Raw genomic sequence first — 16,097 nt, 5'->3', positions numbered from 1 at the left:
AAAAAAGATAGACAGAAAGATCCCCAATCCAGGCAAAGTACATATTCTTTACAGAGTCTCTACACTGCCGATGGTGGTGACGGTGCTTGCGACCTACTACCTTTAGGCTTTGATTACCCCTCAGGGAGGAACAGCAAGTGATCCCTTGCAGATGGAATTGATTGCCCTTGGTGGAATCCCAGGCGTTCACCACAGGAGCCAAGGTAGATGTTGGGTGGTGACACAGTTCTCAGTCCTCACTGGACCATCGCCATAGCGGAATAATTCGGGAATGATGTTGTTGTACGAAGGCGGACAGAAACCAATCACCCCTGTCTGGTGTATCTCAGATCCACTGAAGCTGAGCCTTCACTACAGCACAGTGTGAGAGCCCACCACAGTTATGCGAGGTTCCTATGTCTTTCCCGCTTCAGTGATGACAGGCTGGAACAGCTGCTGCTGATGGGTGGACGACACTGGTTCCTGACCCTTCAGTACAGGACAGTGGACCCTCAACGACACAGACGCTCCAATGCCTGACAGCTGCTGTCCACACAGACTACACAGACTGACCACACCCCTTTCTAGGGCACAGTACTTTTGTATTGTCCTTGGTGGAAAAACCTGTGTAGGGTGGTGTGCACAATTCCCATGCTGTGTGCGTAGGGTTTGCGTACCTTTTGCAAGCTTCTGCGTGCCGTGTGCACAACTTCTGCGTGCAATCTGCACAATTTGGTGATGAGTACAAAGGACTTTAGGCAGGAAACAAAGTCCTAGATCTTTCCACAGAGTCTTTGGTGACAACTGCCATTTTGAAAACATAAGCACCTTACACATAAACCACATAAACATTATAAACATCATAACACCCTAAAAAGCTGATCCAATTTAACGAAGAGGACTCTAATCCCAAAAGCAGACACAATACAATTAAAATGAACAAGTTCAGTAACCTGTTGGGAATCCGTTCTAGGGTGTATTGCAAAGCAAACCTCTAGCCACTTTTATTAACACAATCAGTAAAGACCAGACAATGCAAAACACATAAATAGTCATTCCTTGTATGTGGTCATATATTCACCCTTCTGTGTGAGAAGGGGTCTGAGTGAGACACCCTACAATGCAGAGCCAAGATCAAGAAAATCTGGCAGGCCTGCCACAGGGCGAAGGAAGAAAACAGCCAGTCTGGTGCTGCACCTGCGACATGTTGGTTTTATAAAGAACTTGATGGAATCCTGAGTGGGAACCCCACAACCACATCCTGGGAGACTGTGGATAGTTCTAAGAACAGAGGCAGAAATACTTGTCCCAAAGTCACAGACACAAATTGATTAAGAGAATTGAAGGGGGCCAGGAGGTGAGGGTCAACCCAGTGACAACCAGTGCTCCAGGCCTTAAGGAATTGTTCTCAAGTGTTGATGTTTGTGATGACGCTCAGCAAATCTATGTGGAAGAGACACAGTGTCTTGAAGCAACAGAAGGGATACAAGGGTATGTTGCTGTGCAGGTGAGTGGGGTTGGGATCTGAATGTGTGGTGGCCATGCGGAGCCGTAAGTTGCTCTATGCAGCCAGGGGGTGAAGGGATCAGCGGTACATGACGACCAGAGGCTGTATTTCCGTGAGCTGGTTAAGCATTGCCTGGGTCTACATTATGTCCAAACAGCATCAATGTACACACAGATAGCAATAGAATCTTGCAGAGAAATGGTGTTGAAGACAGGGCCAGCTCTAGGCACCAGCAAACCAAGCACATGCTTGGGGTGGCACATTTCCAGGCACAGCATTCCGGCCAGTCTTACCGTCCGCAGCGGGCCTGCCTGTGGCCTCCCAAGGCAATGGGTGGGGCAGTGGAGCCGGTGGCCTGCAGGGGGAGTGCCTGCTCTTCCTGCCCTACGTGGCCGCTTGGGAAGAAGGGTCAGCGCCTCACTGCTGGGCGCAGAGGGAGGAGAGAACTGCCTGTCAGCCAGGGGAAGCTCACAGTGCAGCTGATGGGAGCCTGACTGGAGCCAGCCCTGGTGCGGGATCCCAGCCTTTTCCAGGCACCACACAGTGGGAGTCACCGTCACGTCCTGAAGCCAGCCCGGGAGCCCCACCACTCACACAAAGCCGGGCCCGGCTGCCATAGCCCAGGGGGTAAGCTCGCTTTGCAGGTGGCTAGGGAGAGAGCTACAGCGGCTGAGGCCTGCCTTTGGCCTCGCTCCACGCCCTGAGCTCGGCGGAGGTGAGACAGCGCGGTCGTACCAGCCCTGAACTTGCTCGCGTTGGCGGCCCGCTGTGGGGTGCACACACAGCAGACTCAGGGATGAAACGCCTGCCTGCCGCAGATCTCTCGCTAGTGGGTGACCAGCCCTGCCTGCGGCTCACCTGGTGGCGGGATCTGCAGGTGTGTGGCGCTCGGCAGTGGGAAGGTGCGTGCACATGGTGGGAGTGCTGTGGGCTGGGGTGGGGTGTGTGCGCAGCCAGTCCCATTGCACTGCCCAGAGCGAACGGCTCTTTCAGAAAATAGCTTTTTTTTCGAAAGAAGAGCTCTCCAGGAAATATCACAGGTGCCCTGGTGGCCTCTCCATACAACGTAATCAGGACTCTACAGTTCCTGTCTCCTGGCCCCTCTTAAAGCTGCAGGCACCCTGGACAAACCTTGCTGCAGGAAGCCGGCCTGAGAGCTGCAACTCACTGTGCGGATCTCCCTGCCTCAGGCCTTACCACTCATGGCTCAGCCTCTAGCCCCCTGCGACTTCCCTGGCCCTCACAGAGAGCAGCCCCAGAGGTCCCAGGACCCACCCAGAGGGACCAAGAGGTGGGCATCCTCCTGGTCTGGACCAGAGTTCCTGTCCCTCCTTGAGCTGTGGGGCGAGGAGGTCACCTTGCAGGACATTTATGACCAGGTCCCTGGCGGAGCATGGGCACCCACCTCGGACCTTAGAACAGGTCCGAACTAAGATTAAGGAGCTAGGCCAGGGATATGTCTGGGCCAGAGAGCACAGCTCACACTCAGGGGCAGGACCCCACACCTGCCCCTACTTCGATGAGCTGCACCAGATCCTGGGGGGAGGGGTAACATCTTTCTCTCTCATGTTGTGGACTCCGGCTTGGAGACCTCTGTCATCGCCCGGTTGGAGGTCTCAAGTGGAAGAGGAGCAGGAGAACCAGGGCCAGCTGGAAGCAGAGGAGGAGGAGGAGACGGACACAGTGACCGTCTCCCTGGATCTGGTGCTTGTGAACCAGGGTGTCTCCCAGGTCTCCTTGGACATCTGGGAAGGATCTTCAGGTAAATTGTCTCGCTTTGTCACACACACTGGGTCGGGGAGGCATCTGCACAGGGGGTGAGGGGTGAGTGTCGCTTGGGCTGCTCAGGCTGGACATCGTGCTGCAGTCCATGCACATGCAACCACATGCAGCAGGCAGCCCCTGAGCATGGCTTGGGTCCTGCTGCCAGGATCAGGGGAGGCCACACACAACCAGCCATGGGGCAGGGGGAGGGGAGACCCACCACGTCTGGAAGCAGGCTAGCCACAAGGCTCCAGTTCTCCCTCCTGTCCCCCCCACCCCTGTGGTCCCCAGACCCACCCAACTCCGACGAGGTCCCTGTACCCGAGGTGGTACATCTAGCTGCCCCCCACACCTCTCCCAGCCCTGAGCCCCCCTCCCCCTGCCCACCTTTTCTTAATGTTTCATAAATACAGACTTTGTTTTGTTGAAAACCACACAGGTGTCTTTATTGCGAGGTCAGGGGACGGGTTGTGGTGGGGAAGGGAGAGGGCTGCAAGACAGAGACCCCTATTGGGGAGGTCCTGGGGAGTTACTGGGGTCCTTGAAAGAATCTCTCCCTCTGGGCCTCCCAGATGTGCACCCTGGCCTCATGAGTCTGGCGGATGGCACCTGTCCTCGGGTGCTCAAACACTCACCCCTCATGGCCAGCACCTGCCCCCCCACCCTAGGAGGAAGGATCTCCCTTTCTCTCCAGAATTTTGTGGAGGACACAACATGCTACAACCACCTTAGGGATGTTGTGCTCCCCCACATCCAGGCAGGTCAGCAGGCATCTGAACCACGCCTTGAGGTGGCTGAAGTCACACTCAGTCTGGATCTGGGCATGGTTCAGGCGGGGGTCCAGGTGGCCGGAGTATGGCTTCATCAGCCACAGCATGAGGGGATAGGCCGCCTCCCCCACAATGCACAGTGGCATCTGCATGTCCCCAACAGCAAGTTCACGGCAGGGAAAGAATGTGCCCTCCTCCAACTTGTGGTACAGGCTGGAGTTTCTAAAGATGCAGGCGTTGTGTGCCCTGCCCGACCACCTGACAAAAATGTCTGTGAAGTGTCCACAGTGGTCGACAAAGGCTTGCAGCACCATAGAAAAGCAGACCTTGTGATTAATGTACTGGACTGCTCAAAGGTCCGGTACACGGATTGGGATATGGGTCCTATTAATTACTTCCCCACTGTTTGAGAACCCCAGGGCGGCAAATCCAGTCCAGGTCTCCCAGGCGGATGACCCTCCACAGCAGGATTGAGTTGATGGCCCTCTCCACTTGCAGAAAGAGACAAAGAAACACACAAAACAGAGAATGAGAGAGGGGGGTGTGACGGGCCACTGGGGTCCGTGGTTGCAGAGTCCTCTGAGCCCCGCACTCTCCGGCAGCTGGAAGAGGCGCTCGCCGATGAGGGTGCGGCCCTGTGGTGGCTGTGAGCGGTGTGCTCAGGCACCGCCCCCAATCAGGGTTGGCCCGAGCCCTTTTGGCGCCCCGGGCCTGGGAGCGCGGCACCACCCCCGGGCACACAGCGTATGCACTGCCCAGCACGGCCTGGCCACCGCTGCTGGCGTGTGTGCCGGGCTGTGCAGGGCCCTGCGGCCGTGGGGGGAAGGGCACTGCTGGCCAGCGCCGCGGGGCTGGCACTGTGAGAACCGGACACGGAGCCTGATAGCAGCTGTAAGGGACGCCGTGTGCCCCTTACAGCTGCCATCAGGTGCCCCACGTTGGTTGGCACCCTGGGCAGCTGCCTGGCTGGCCCATGCCTCAGTCCAGCCCTGCCCCCAACATGAGCGTTGTAATGCAGACTGATGCTGTGGGACGCGCAGGGGCAGGGCGTGGGCCCACAGAACGTGGCGCGACTCAGCATGGGGATTTAAAAAGTGCGGGGCAGCCCGCCAGGGCAGAGGAGAGATGGAGGCCTCAAGCGGAGTGGTGGAAGCGGCAGGGGGCCAAGAGGTCCCGAGCGGGGACACTGCTGGAGGAAAGACGCCGAGACGCGGCTTGGAGGGAACGGACATAGTAACTCATCGTGGATATCAGGGACCGGCGGAGGATACTTGACGGAGGGAAGGAAGTGGCCCAGGAGCGGAGGAGAGCCACCGGCTAACCTGTGGGTTGCTGAGTTATGGGGCCCAACCCCACCAACCGGGCAGTGAAGTTGCTTCGCTGCTGTGACGGGCTGACCCCGTCACTCGTGCCGGGTCCGCAGGCGCGCGCGGCTTGTGCAGCTCGCAAAGAGCCGGAGGAATGCCGGTTGTGCTGCCGCGCATGCGCGGCAAGCCAGCGGTCGCTTTTAAGCGCGGTGCCGGCACACCTTGGGGGGGGGGGGGGCGCACCCGCTGGGCAGAGAGGGACGCCGAAGCCGTGGAAGGGGGAGCATCGCCGGACAGGGCTGGGCTGCGGCCGGCAGGCGTGCCAGCAGCGACCACCCCTCGGCCCCCCTACAGAGAGGGACTGGGGGAGGACCGGAAGGGTGTACCCCCACCTAGCATGACAGGACCTCCGACAGACAAGGACCGGCCAAGGGACATCTGGGAAGAGGCCCGCCGAAGCCACCCGGAGCCCTGCAGAAGCCCGCCGACGGAGGAGGTACCCAATGCCCCATTCCCGGTAGGGCGCAGAGTCGGGACGGTGCCCCGCCTCGTAGGACCAAAGGGGACCCCCCGACGCCGGAGCAGTCTATAGGCAGAGGGCCCCAGGGTATAAGTAGAAGGGTGTGAGCCCACCGGGACTTCCCGGTACGTGGGAACCCTACTACGCCCTATAGGCCTAGAGTAAACGGACCGAGAGTAGGGGAGGGCCCCTCCATGGACAGAATGCGAGCCCACCCTACCCCACACTCTACCCCACACTCTACCCCACACGGGGTTAAGAGGGAGGGGGGTGGTTACCCCCATGACAGCTGCTCTTAGGGTCCTGGGTCAGGGCCTGGAGCAGGGGAGGGCCCAGATCCCCCTCCCCTCCATCAGCGTTACTAGCTGGGTCGAGGACCTCCTAGGACTGTGAGCCTGGGTATCAGGCTGGAGAACAAGGGTTCTTAGATCCAGAGACTCTGTTGGACACTTGGGGATTTAGGGATTGGGGTGGCGATACGCTGGTGACCTCAATGATGATGAGGGTGTAAGTCTGAGGGGGAACCCGCAGCGTAACAGGGTGCCTGAGCCCTTGGGTGGTGCCCAAGCCCCTCCCCCCTCAAGCATCCCAGGAGCCACCCCCATGAGGCAGCCCCCCAGAAGCAGGGCTGTGTGAGGGTGGGACGGCACAACCCCCCCCCCGAGGACAGGGATTCTCCCACCTCCGCTCCACCCCCTACAACTCCCAACCCTCCTTTCCCTAAGGTCCTCCTTTTCCAGGAATCCTTCCCCACTCCTCCCCATGCAGGGACTGCAGCCCCAGAGCGCCTTACCTCCATGAAGAGGGCCCCGATGGTGGACTTCCTCACGCCAAACTGGTTGCCCCCCTGACCAGTAGCTGTCGGGGGTGGTGAGCTTCCAGAGGGCAATGGCAACTCAGTTCTCCAGGATGGCGGACTCTGGTGGGCAACTCACTTCTCCGGAGGGCAGGGGCGAGTCAGGCACACAGCTCCAAAAAGGTGGCCTTCTTCATGCGGAAGTTTTGGAGCCACTGCTGGTCGTCCCACCGCTCCTTGACCAGCCGGTCCCACCAGTCCAAACTGGGGTCCAGCCTTCAGAAATGCCTCTCCACTGTGGGGCGCGGTTGCCAGAGTGTAGCACCTGCACCCAGGGAAAGGTTCCCCGGAATGAGCTCAGGATCAAGCTCGTGCAGGACCAGGAAGGCAGCTGGCACAAAGTGCTGCAAAAACTGTAGCATGGCCGTGTGGGGCCATCGCATGGCCAGGGGCAGCTCCAGCTCCAGCTCCATGGCCCAAAGAACAAAGCTGTGGCATCCACAGAAGCAGGGCAACCACAGCAGGCACTGCAAGAGCTTTGCTGTCCCTCACAGAGGTAGCAAGCATGCAGCAGAAACAGAAAAATGGCTGTCCCGGGGGGGGGGGGGGGTGTCCCTTTAAGGGCCTGCAGTCTAGACATAGCCAGCTGCCTCTTTGTCAGAGGCAGCAGTGCAGAGGTGGGAGGACCCAATAAGGAATCATAGTGATCCATCTTGATAAAGCGGACTGCATTGCCAGATGGTACTCACAGCTCCCCCCGTATTAAAAATGAGGGTGTCTGCATTCTGTTTTAATTTATGTGAAGCAGATGCAGTCCTCACCTAGCCACATATTAGTGCACAATCAGCCTTCTCTACAATTCTTGGTAAACGGAAAATGGAACGGGACTTGCTGCAAGCCATAAAAAAGCTCATTTGCCTCATTACTATGTAATATTCACCCAGTTATAACAAAGTTCAAGTTACCTGATTTGGCAAAGTTCCTATAACTGACAGGTGGTAGAACCAAGTGGCCAAGGTATGCTTACTTTTAAGGAACACAGAGAACGGCATAGGACGTACAAATAATTGGCACATTCACACTCAGACTAGCTTTACAATTTCCAAATTAGACCCACTTCCCACAAAGTGATTTTCCAAGTCCATATACCACATGACTTCAAACTGTATCCCACGTTAGTTCATAGAATTAATTAACGCAGTAATTGCCTTCAGCCATTGACTTCCATGGAATTATAATAGGGATGACTAAGCTCACAAAGTTAAAATTAAATACATTAGTAGAGAAAAAAAGTTAAAGGGAATGGACAATATATGAGTCTGGATGTATTTTTAAATAGATTGAGAGCGAAAGAGGCAATGAAGAAAGGCTTTTTAAGGTGGCAGCTTTGCTACAGGAGAGAAAGCTTTTACTCTAGGCAATTAAGACCTCTTTTCACAGGGAAGCTGCATACAGACAGCAGCAGTACAAATAGAGCCCAGGCACAGATTTTGAGCCTAGAGCCTGCTAGGTTCAACTAATATTTGCACCAGCTGTTGCAGAAGCTATGGAGCAAATCCTTCCAAACCCACTGATTGATAACATGAATGATCTGAAATGATTAAGTATTGAATAAAGAAAAGTAACAATGGAATAAAAAAAGAAGAGATGGGTTTCTTTTAGAAACAAGGTATTAAAGTCTAACATGTTTCAGCTAGTTATTGAGAGCCCAATATTCTAGTGTAGGGCAGGAGCAATGAGGTCTAGAGATGTCACTATTCCGCAGTAGACGGCAGCAGGTCACACAGCAGCAAGATAATGGCTAAAAATCCCTTTCTTGGTGCCACTTCTTTACCTAACCCCTTCACCTCATACATATGTCAGGAGGCTCCCTGTGACTGACACATCCCCTGCCAACTGCCACGGACAGTTGGCTTTCATACAGCAGAGCATGCTGGGTTGCCTGTGCATGCTCGTTCTATTAAAACCACCTGCCACCATGGAGATTTTCTTTGGTACATATGGGAAATAAGTTTGGTTTCCGTGGCTTTGAAATTTCAGTGTCGTGTCCTCATTCTGGTGGCGTATGGGTGCTATTGGAAGGAAGTCCCCTTCTGAAGGTGACTGTGCCTTTCACTAGGACAGGCCCCACCGAGCCAAACTTATGACTAGGTCTTTGTTTTCATGTAACATTTTAGTATAACATTTGGTTTTAATCAGAAGACTTCATTTGGATCTATGTTGTTTTCAGAGAAGAGTGTGAGAAACTCTGTTTCTAATTTTGCTTGAGAAAAGTTATTTCATCATCATCATCTTTATGCATTTTTATAAATTTCATAGAAGTCACTGGCTTGCTGTCCTCAGAGTCAACAATATTTTGGGATTTGTTTGGTTTTTTGGTCAGGGTTGGTGTGTGTTTGGTACTGCCCCCCAGCTAAGTTCAGAGAGGTGTACTAGGACAAATATCCTGATTGTGGGAATAGCCCACTAGAAGGTTCTTGGCCCCAACACCAATTTGAGTACTTTAAGAGAATCCTAGTACCTTATGGGGCTTTACTTGGTAAATCAGGAGCCATTTTGAACCTGGGAAAGGCTTTTTCACTTACCCTTCTGTAATCCCATGATAACACAGCTGCATGAGGAATAGGCTTCTTAAATGTGCCTCTAGTCTGTCCAGTTTATGGACATTTCAACCTTTCAGATCTGAACTTCTTTCCCTGGAAGATCAAGTGTTTGTTGACCGAGAAGCAGAGTGGCACAATTTCTATTCAGCATCTGCCTGCATTCTGAGCTTCCTTTCCTGGCAGAGCCAAGATCTGTAGAGCTGACAGCCAGACAAGCCCATTGTGATGGGGTACAGGTGGGGTTAAGACCCTGTGGGCAGAGGAAGTCCCGCCCCTTCACTCAGACTGAGCATGCTCCAAATGCTGGGCCAGTATAAAAGGCAGCAGAGCACCCCAGTCTGGGTGGGGACAGGAAAGAAGGAGTACCTGTGTCACATTACCAAATTGGAGGGAAGTAGCCAGATTGCTGCTGCACTCCTAGGTGGGGGTGTTGGCCCCAGAAATTGGTATAAAAGGGAGCCATGTGGGGTATTGAATGGGAGCTTGTTGTTTGCTGATCCTGTGTATGCTATTTATGTGAGTGTATAGTGTCTGTGTGAGTAGATAGGAATCTGTAATCTGTGGAAGCTGAATATTTCTCTGAATGTGGTTAAGCATTGCTATGGACAGGCTGATTAGCCAGGCCCTGTGGGACAATGGCACTTGATGGCCCAAGGACACACCTAAAGCAGGAGGGTGGAGACCCAAGAGCTGCCAGCAGAGAGAGGCTGAGGACCAGGTAACCGGCTGAGACCAGAAGAGGCCAGGAAGGGGGTATAAAGAGGCCATGTGGTTGATGCCATTTTGTTCTCAGCTCAGCACTTCATCCCAGAGGCAGCATTGCAGGGATTGAAGAGCCGGAAAGAACTGTGGACCCATCCTGATTCTAGGATATGCAACAAGGACTTTTAAACCAGCAGCTGTAACATCTCTGCTAGAGCCTGCATCGAGAACTGGGAGATTTGATGCATGTAATGTATGATTCTTTAGCAACCTCACTCTCCTGCTTTTCTTTCTTGTGGTAATAAACCTTTAGTTGTTAGATACTAAAGGATTGGCCCAGTGTGATTTGTGGGTAAGGTCCAAAGGGTAAATTGACCAGGGATCTGTGGCTGGTTTCTTGGAACCGGACAGAACTTGTTTGGGGTAGGTGGGATTGGGTGCTAAGACCCCCCCACCGGTGTATGAGGCCTGGGGCCATCTGGGGCACGGATATTGCTGGGGTGTCGGAGGGGTTTTGCTCGTGAGGCTTCAGGCAAGCAGCTGAAGCGCTCTGTGGGACTGGTTTGTGGCCTGTTCGGAGGTCACCAGTCTGGGGACTGTAAGGAGCCCCGGATTTGAGCAATTCACCCTGAGCGGATGCCCTCAGCTGTGCCCAGACTGGCCCGGTCTGTCACAACCTGCACCTGCACCTGGCAAGAGATTCAGACAGTGGGAACAGGAGTCCTAGGTGACAGTTGTGAGGCAACCCTTGTGGCATCCCAAGGAGAAGCTGCTGCTGGGGAACCGGAAGACCCAGCTATTATGTGGGATAGGGGTAGGAAGTGACCCAGGGAGGGTGCAGGAGCAGCCTCTCCCACCCAGGTACATTTGGCGTCTTTTGGCCAGATTCCCTGCCAAGGGAGTAGCAGACCGTTCTGCTGCTCACAGGGCCCTGAGTTGGGACTCAGTGGAACAGGGTGGGCCCGGGTCCCCCTACCAGGGCACTTTCCCCAATTCTATGGACTCTGGGCTTTAGGCCACACTGTGCTGAACCAAGGGCTGTACATAGTCTCTCGCCATTAGGCCACACTGCCCTGAGACTCTGGTCGGTAGAACAGACTGCCATGTGCTAGGGGCCACTAATGGTCTCTCTGTGTTACCCTGAGATAAGGGCTATTTATTGACTTTTGGCCAGTGGGCTATACTGTCCTGCAAGCAGGGGTGATTATGGACTCTGGGTCATCCTGAGACTAGGGAAGATTCACGGACTGTAGAGATGGCCAGCTACCTCACGGCCGAGCAGGCGGCATCCACACTCAGGAATATGCTCACACCTGTGACGGGGAGTGCATGCGCTGCCACACCTGTATACTATTTGCTGCACCTAGAAGCCCGGCATCACTGAAGTAACTGGTTTCTCCTCATTCTCAAACATGCTGCCTGGAGTCCCATAAGGTATGTCTACACTACCCCGCTAGTTCGAACTAGCGGGGTAATGTATGCATACTGAACATGCAAATGAAGCCCGGGATTTGAATTTCCTGGGCTTCATTTGCATAAGCCGGCCAGCGCCATTTTTAAATGCCGGCTTGTTTGAACCCCGTGCCACGCGGCTACAGGCGGCACGAGCTAGATAGTTCGAACTAGCAAGCCATTCCGAACTATCTAGCCCGTGCCGCGTGTAGCCGCGTGGCACGGGGTTCGAACAAGCCGGCATTTAAAAATGGCGCCGGCCGGCTTATGCAAATGAAGCCCGGGAAATTCAAATCCCGGGCTTCATTTGCATGTTCGGTATGCATACATTACCCCGCTAGTTCGAACTAGCGGGGTAGTGTAGACATACCCATACAGAGCACAGGACAAGCTTCTGTTCAGGAAAAATACCCCAGCAAACACTTCCTCAAGGGAGGAGTATCACGTTACTGGATTTTTAAGGGGCACAGCCAGATCAATGCTGCACCCATGGAGGAAGAGGGGGGTGTTTGCCCCAAAGTCTATACAAAGGGGGCCATGTGAGGTGTTGAATGAAAGCTTATGTTCTACTGATTCTGTGTGTGCTACTCATGTACTTGAGTGATATCTGTATGTGGAGTTATGAATATGGACTCTGTGCTTATACCGGGACTGTTCTCTGCCTGAGACAAGAGCAATGGGCTCTGGACTGCCTGTTGTAAAGAGCAATTGTTCAGTCAATGATGATGCTAATTAGCAAGGCTCCAGGAACAATGGCTCTCAAGGTGCCCAATACACATCTGAGGAATGCATCTGGAAACCTGCAACCCAGCCAATACCATGGCTGCTGTCATGGGACACAGGGATAGGTCACTTGGCCATGTGACCTGCTCCAGCTTGGAAGGTACCAGGGATAGATATAAAGTGCCATGAGGCAAACTCCATTTTGTCTTCAATTCTGCTCTTGATCCCAGATGCAGCCTTGTGAGGGACAGAGAGCCAGAAAGAATCGTGGACCCATCCTGACATAGGATGTACAACAGACTTTTAAGATAGCAGTTTGTAACATCTCTGCTGAGAGCCTGCATGGAGAACTTGGTGACTGGTGCATGTAATGTATTTTTTTAACAACCTGATTTTCCTTTTCTTTCTCTTATTAATAAACGTTTAGATTTTAGATTCTAAAGGATTGGCCCAACGTGCTCTTGTGGGTAAGATCCAAAGTGTAAATTGACTGGGAACTGTTGCTGGTCTTTTGGGACCAGGAGAACCCATTTGGGGTAGGTGAGATCGGGTTCTATAACCCCTCACCTGTGTGTAAGGCCCAGGGCTGATTGTGGCACAGGGAGAGCTGCAGTGTCTGAGGGGTTTTGCTCTTGAGGCTTCCCGCTGGCCGGATTGGCAGCTGAAGCACTCAGTGTGACTGGTTTATGGCCTTTTTGGTCTCCAGTCAGGGGCTGTAAGGAGCCCTGGTTTTGAGCAATTTGCTCTGAGCGGATGCCCTCAGAGATGCACAGACCTGGCCCGGTCTTGTATTGCTTCCTCCACCACAGGGAAGCCGAGCTCAAATCTGAACCAAAGTTCATCTTTTATAAAAAGGACACATATTAACACTGTAAAACAAAATGGTCACAAGAAACTGAACTTGTGCAGCAGAAGGCAAAATTTCTATTGAGCTAAATTGAAGTGCAATTCCATCCTGCCGCCTCTACAAGCAGCCTTGGATCTTCTCTGAATTGCACAGTGGAGAAATACTACCCATTTGTTAGATAGATTCTGCTGTGCAGACGCTATCCTAGCCTATTCGTCACATGCATCTGACGAAGTGGGTCTTTGCCCACGAAAGCTTATGCTCCTACACTTCAGTTAGTCTATAAGGTGCCACAGGACTCCTCGTCGCTTTTGCAGATTCAGACTAACACGGCTACCCCTCTGATACTATCCTAGCAAAGATGAATGTTCAGATTCTGTCCTTTGGGAGAAGTGTTTTAGTTAAGAACGTTGGGTAACTTTTTTGTGTTATAAAAGCAGAAGTTCTACCAGAATTATTACCATTCAGAAAAGTAGATCCGATGTGAATAGATGATGGAATAACCAAAATGGTCACAGTTTTCACAGATCAGCAGAACGGAATTTCCTTCTACATAGTATTAATGGAAGTAGTGAAAACAGAGTGTCAATCCCAAGAGCTGCGGTGGGACATTGTCTGCAATCATATTGGCCAACAATTTTGGTCTTTTTTGCTGAAAAACAAGAATTCACAATATTTGACCATCTCTGTTATGGAGGGGCCTTGAACTGGGTATCTCAAGCCCTACAAATAAACAAGCCAGGATTGGTGAGGGGAGGGGCATGAAATCCTGAGAGATACTGATTCCCCCTCCAATGCAGCCATCCCTCAGGTTTAGATTGGCTCAAACTGTACTCCCAGACTCCAACAGGGGCAAATCAGTCAGTTTGTCTTCACCAAACTAAATACCCAAATATAATCAAATGTTTAAAAAAAGACAAATTTTACTAGGGAAATGCTTCAAAAAACAAAGTACTTTTTATAAGAAAACTAACAACAACTACTTCTTTTTAACTCCTTCCTTAAGAGTCAGGGGGATTTCTTTTATTATAAAAGAGAAAATATGTATTCCATGTATATAATCCAGAGATTACCATGATTTTGATAAGCACAATTACCTTAAAGATGCAGCATCTTTGGCTGAAAAATTATCAGCAGATGTGCTACAATACCTAACGATGGAATAGTTATTTTTTGCTTGATAATACAATTTTATATAATAAAATTTAAATACTATTTGTTTCAGCAATAAGTTCAGTTATATGAGTGTAAGATTTTGTTATTCATTATAGTTCTGATCTTGGAACAAGATGCTGGGATTGGGACATATTGTGATCTCTTCAAATGACTTCAACATGCATTGTCTTTAGCAGGATCAGGCCACCTAAGATCACTTGTATTTGGAAACACAGAAATAAGTTATTTTGAAAATTGTATTTACAAAATAAAGAATTAATAAATATACGAAAGAAAAATTAGACTACTGAGTGCAAAATAGAAGTATAAAATTTATTTAAAACCACCCACAAAGTTCTGTGTAATCAGGAATGATACAATTTGTAATAGTATTTTTTTAAAAACTCATGACAAGATTTAAAATATATTTTCAATTACAGTATTCATTTAGCCTTATTCAGTTAGGACAATAAAAAATGAAAATTTACGTTCTAAACAGATGAGACACACAAGAAAAATATAACAGAACAGTTTCCACAACAACAATCTTTACATGTATGTTTCAATACTAGTATCGACATTTCAATGCATCTTGCTACATAAACATGAAATCGTATACAACAACTGCTTGCACCAAAAACATAGTTTAAGAAAGTCTTTCAAGTAACATGCAGTCACAACTCACAAGTCTTCAAGTACTGCTGGTAAGAGTTCCCTTTGCTGCAGAGAAGATTTTAAAGATCAGAGCCTCACTGATGTAAATCTGCATAGCTCTATTAATTTCAATGGGACTATGTGGATTTACAGTAGATGAGAATCGGGTCCCATATGTATGAGAAATGAAGTAACTTTTAAACTTTCTTCTGTACATACTGTGACATAATGAAGTGCTTTTTCTTTTTTTTTTCTCCATGTATATTAGGAACTAAAACATGTTAATGTTAAAAAGAAAATTGCATTTTGCCTTTCAAAAGTTATTTCATTTTTTCGCATCTAAATACAGTAGGTTGATAACACCAAAAAACAATACACCACCAAACCCCCAAAACATAGAAGTTCAAAGATGCAAAATAAATATTAAATGCATTCCAAATAAAGAATAAGAAATATACAGAATATACTGGTCAACCAAAAATCAATTTTTCTGCATTGGCATACTGTACCTTTTTCATTTTTTTTAATGAAAGCCAGAACAGAATCAAACTGCATTTTCTGAATATTATGTTGTAGCATTAAAAATAATGGTGTTTCTAGAAATGTCAAGTTTTTAAACAGAATTTGACATTTCATGATATTGTCACATTACCAAGAACTGTACTCTTCCAAACTCAGCAAAGAAATAGTAGAAGAATTGTTAAAATATTAAATGTCCAATATATCTAATAGGAATACTTAAACAGATTTTCCTTTTAACTATGTTGGAATATTTAGTTTGCCTTGAGTTGTAATAATTTTTTTAAATCTTGGGAGATATTTTGAGGATAGAGGTGCACAACATTCAGAATGCAAAGGTTGCCTTGTGATTTGCAAGAACTATAAAGTGACATTCACAAAAGTAAAAAGAGGTCTGTTATAGTGATGTACAGTATCACCACAGTTTAGACATGTAAGAATGAAAAGCAAATATTTTGTTTTTCTCTCCTCAGCATTCGTTTAGTTTTAGGGGATCATTTCATAATGCCAATACAACAGTATGAGATTATGAGGCTTGATGCCTTGCTAATACAAAACTCACTCTGGCAGCAATAGAAGTTTTGCATGACTCAGGCATGCAGGATTGGATTTTGCTATCTAGTATCACCAAAATTAGGGTAGCAGAAAAACTTTGGCTTTCAGCTTTGTGCCTCACATTTCCCTCTAGTGTGGCAATATTACAGTATAACAAACTTCATGAGATTGTATGTCGGCAGAGAATGGAGCTGGGTGAATTCCCACAAGCCCACTTCAAATGGTCAAGTAAAGCTGTCTAATA

The sequence above is a fragment of the Pelodiscus sinensis genome, chromosome 8 (genome assembly GCF_049634645.1).
Source record: "Pelodiscus sinensis isolate JC-2024 chromosome 8, ASM4963464v1, whole genome shotgun sequence".
NCBI classification, from domain to species: Eukaryota; Metazoa; Chordata; order Testudines; family Trionychidae; genus Pelodiscus; species Pelodiscus sinensis.
This window is presented reverse-complemented; position numbering follows the sequence as displayed.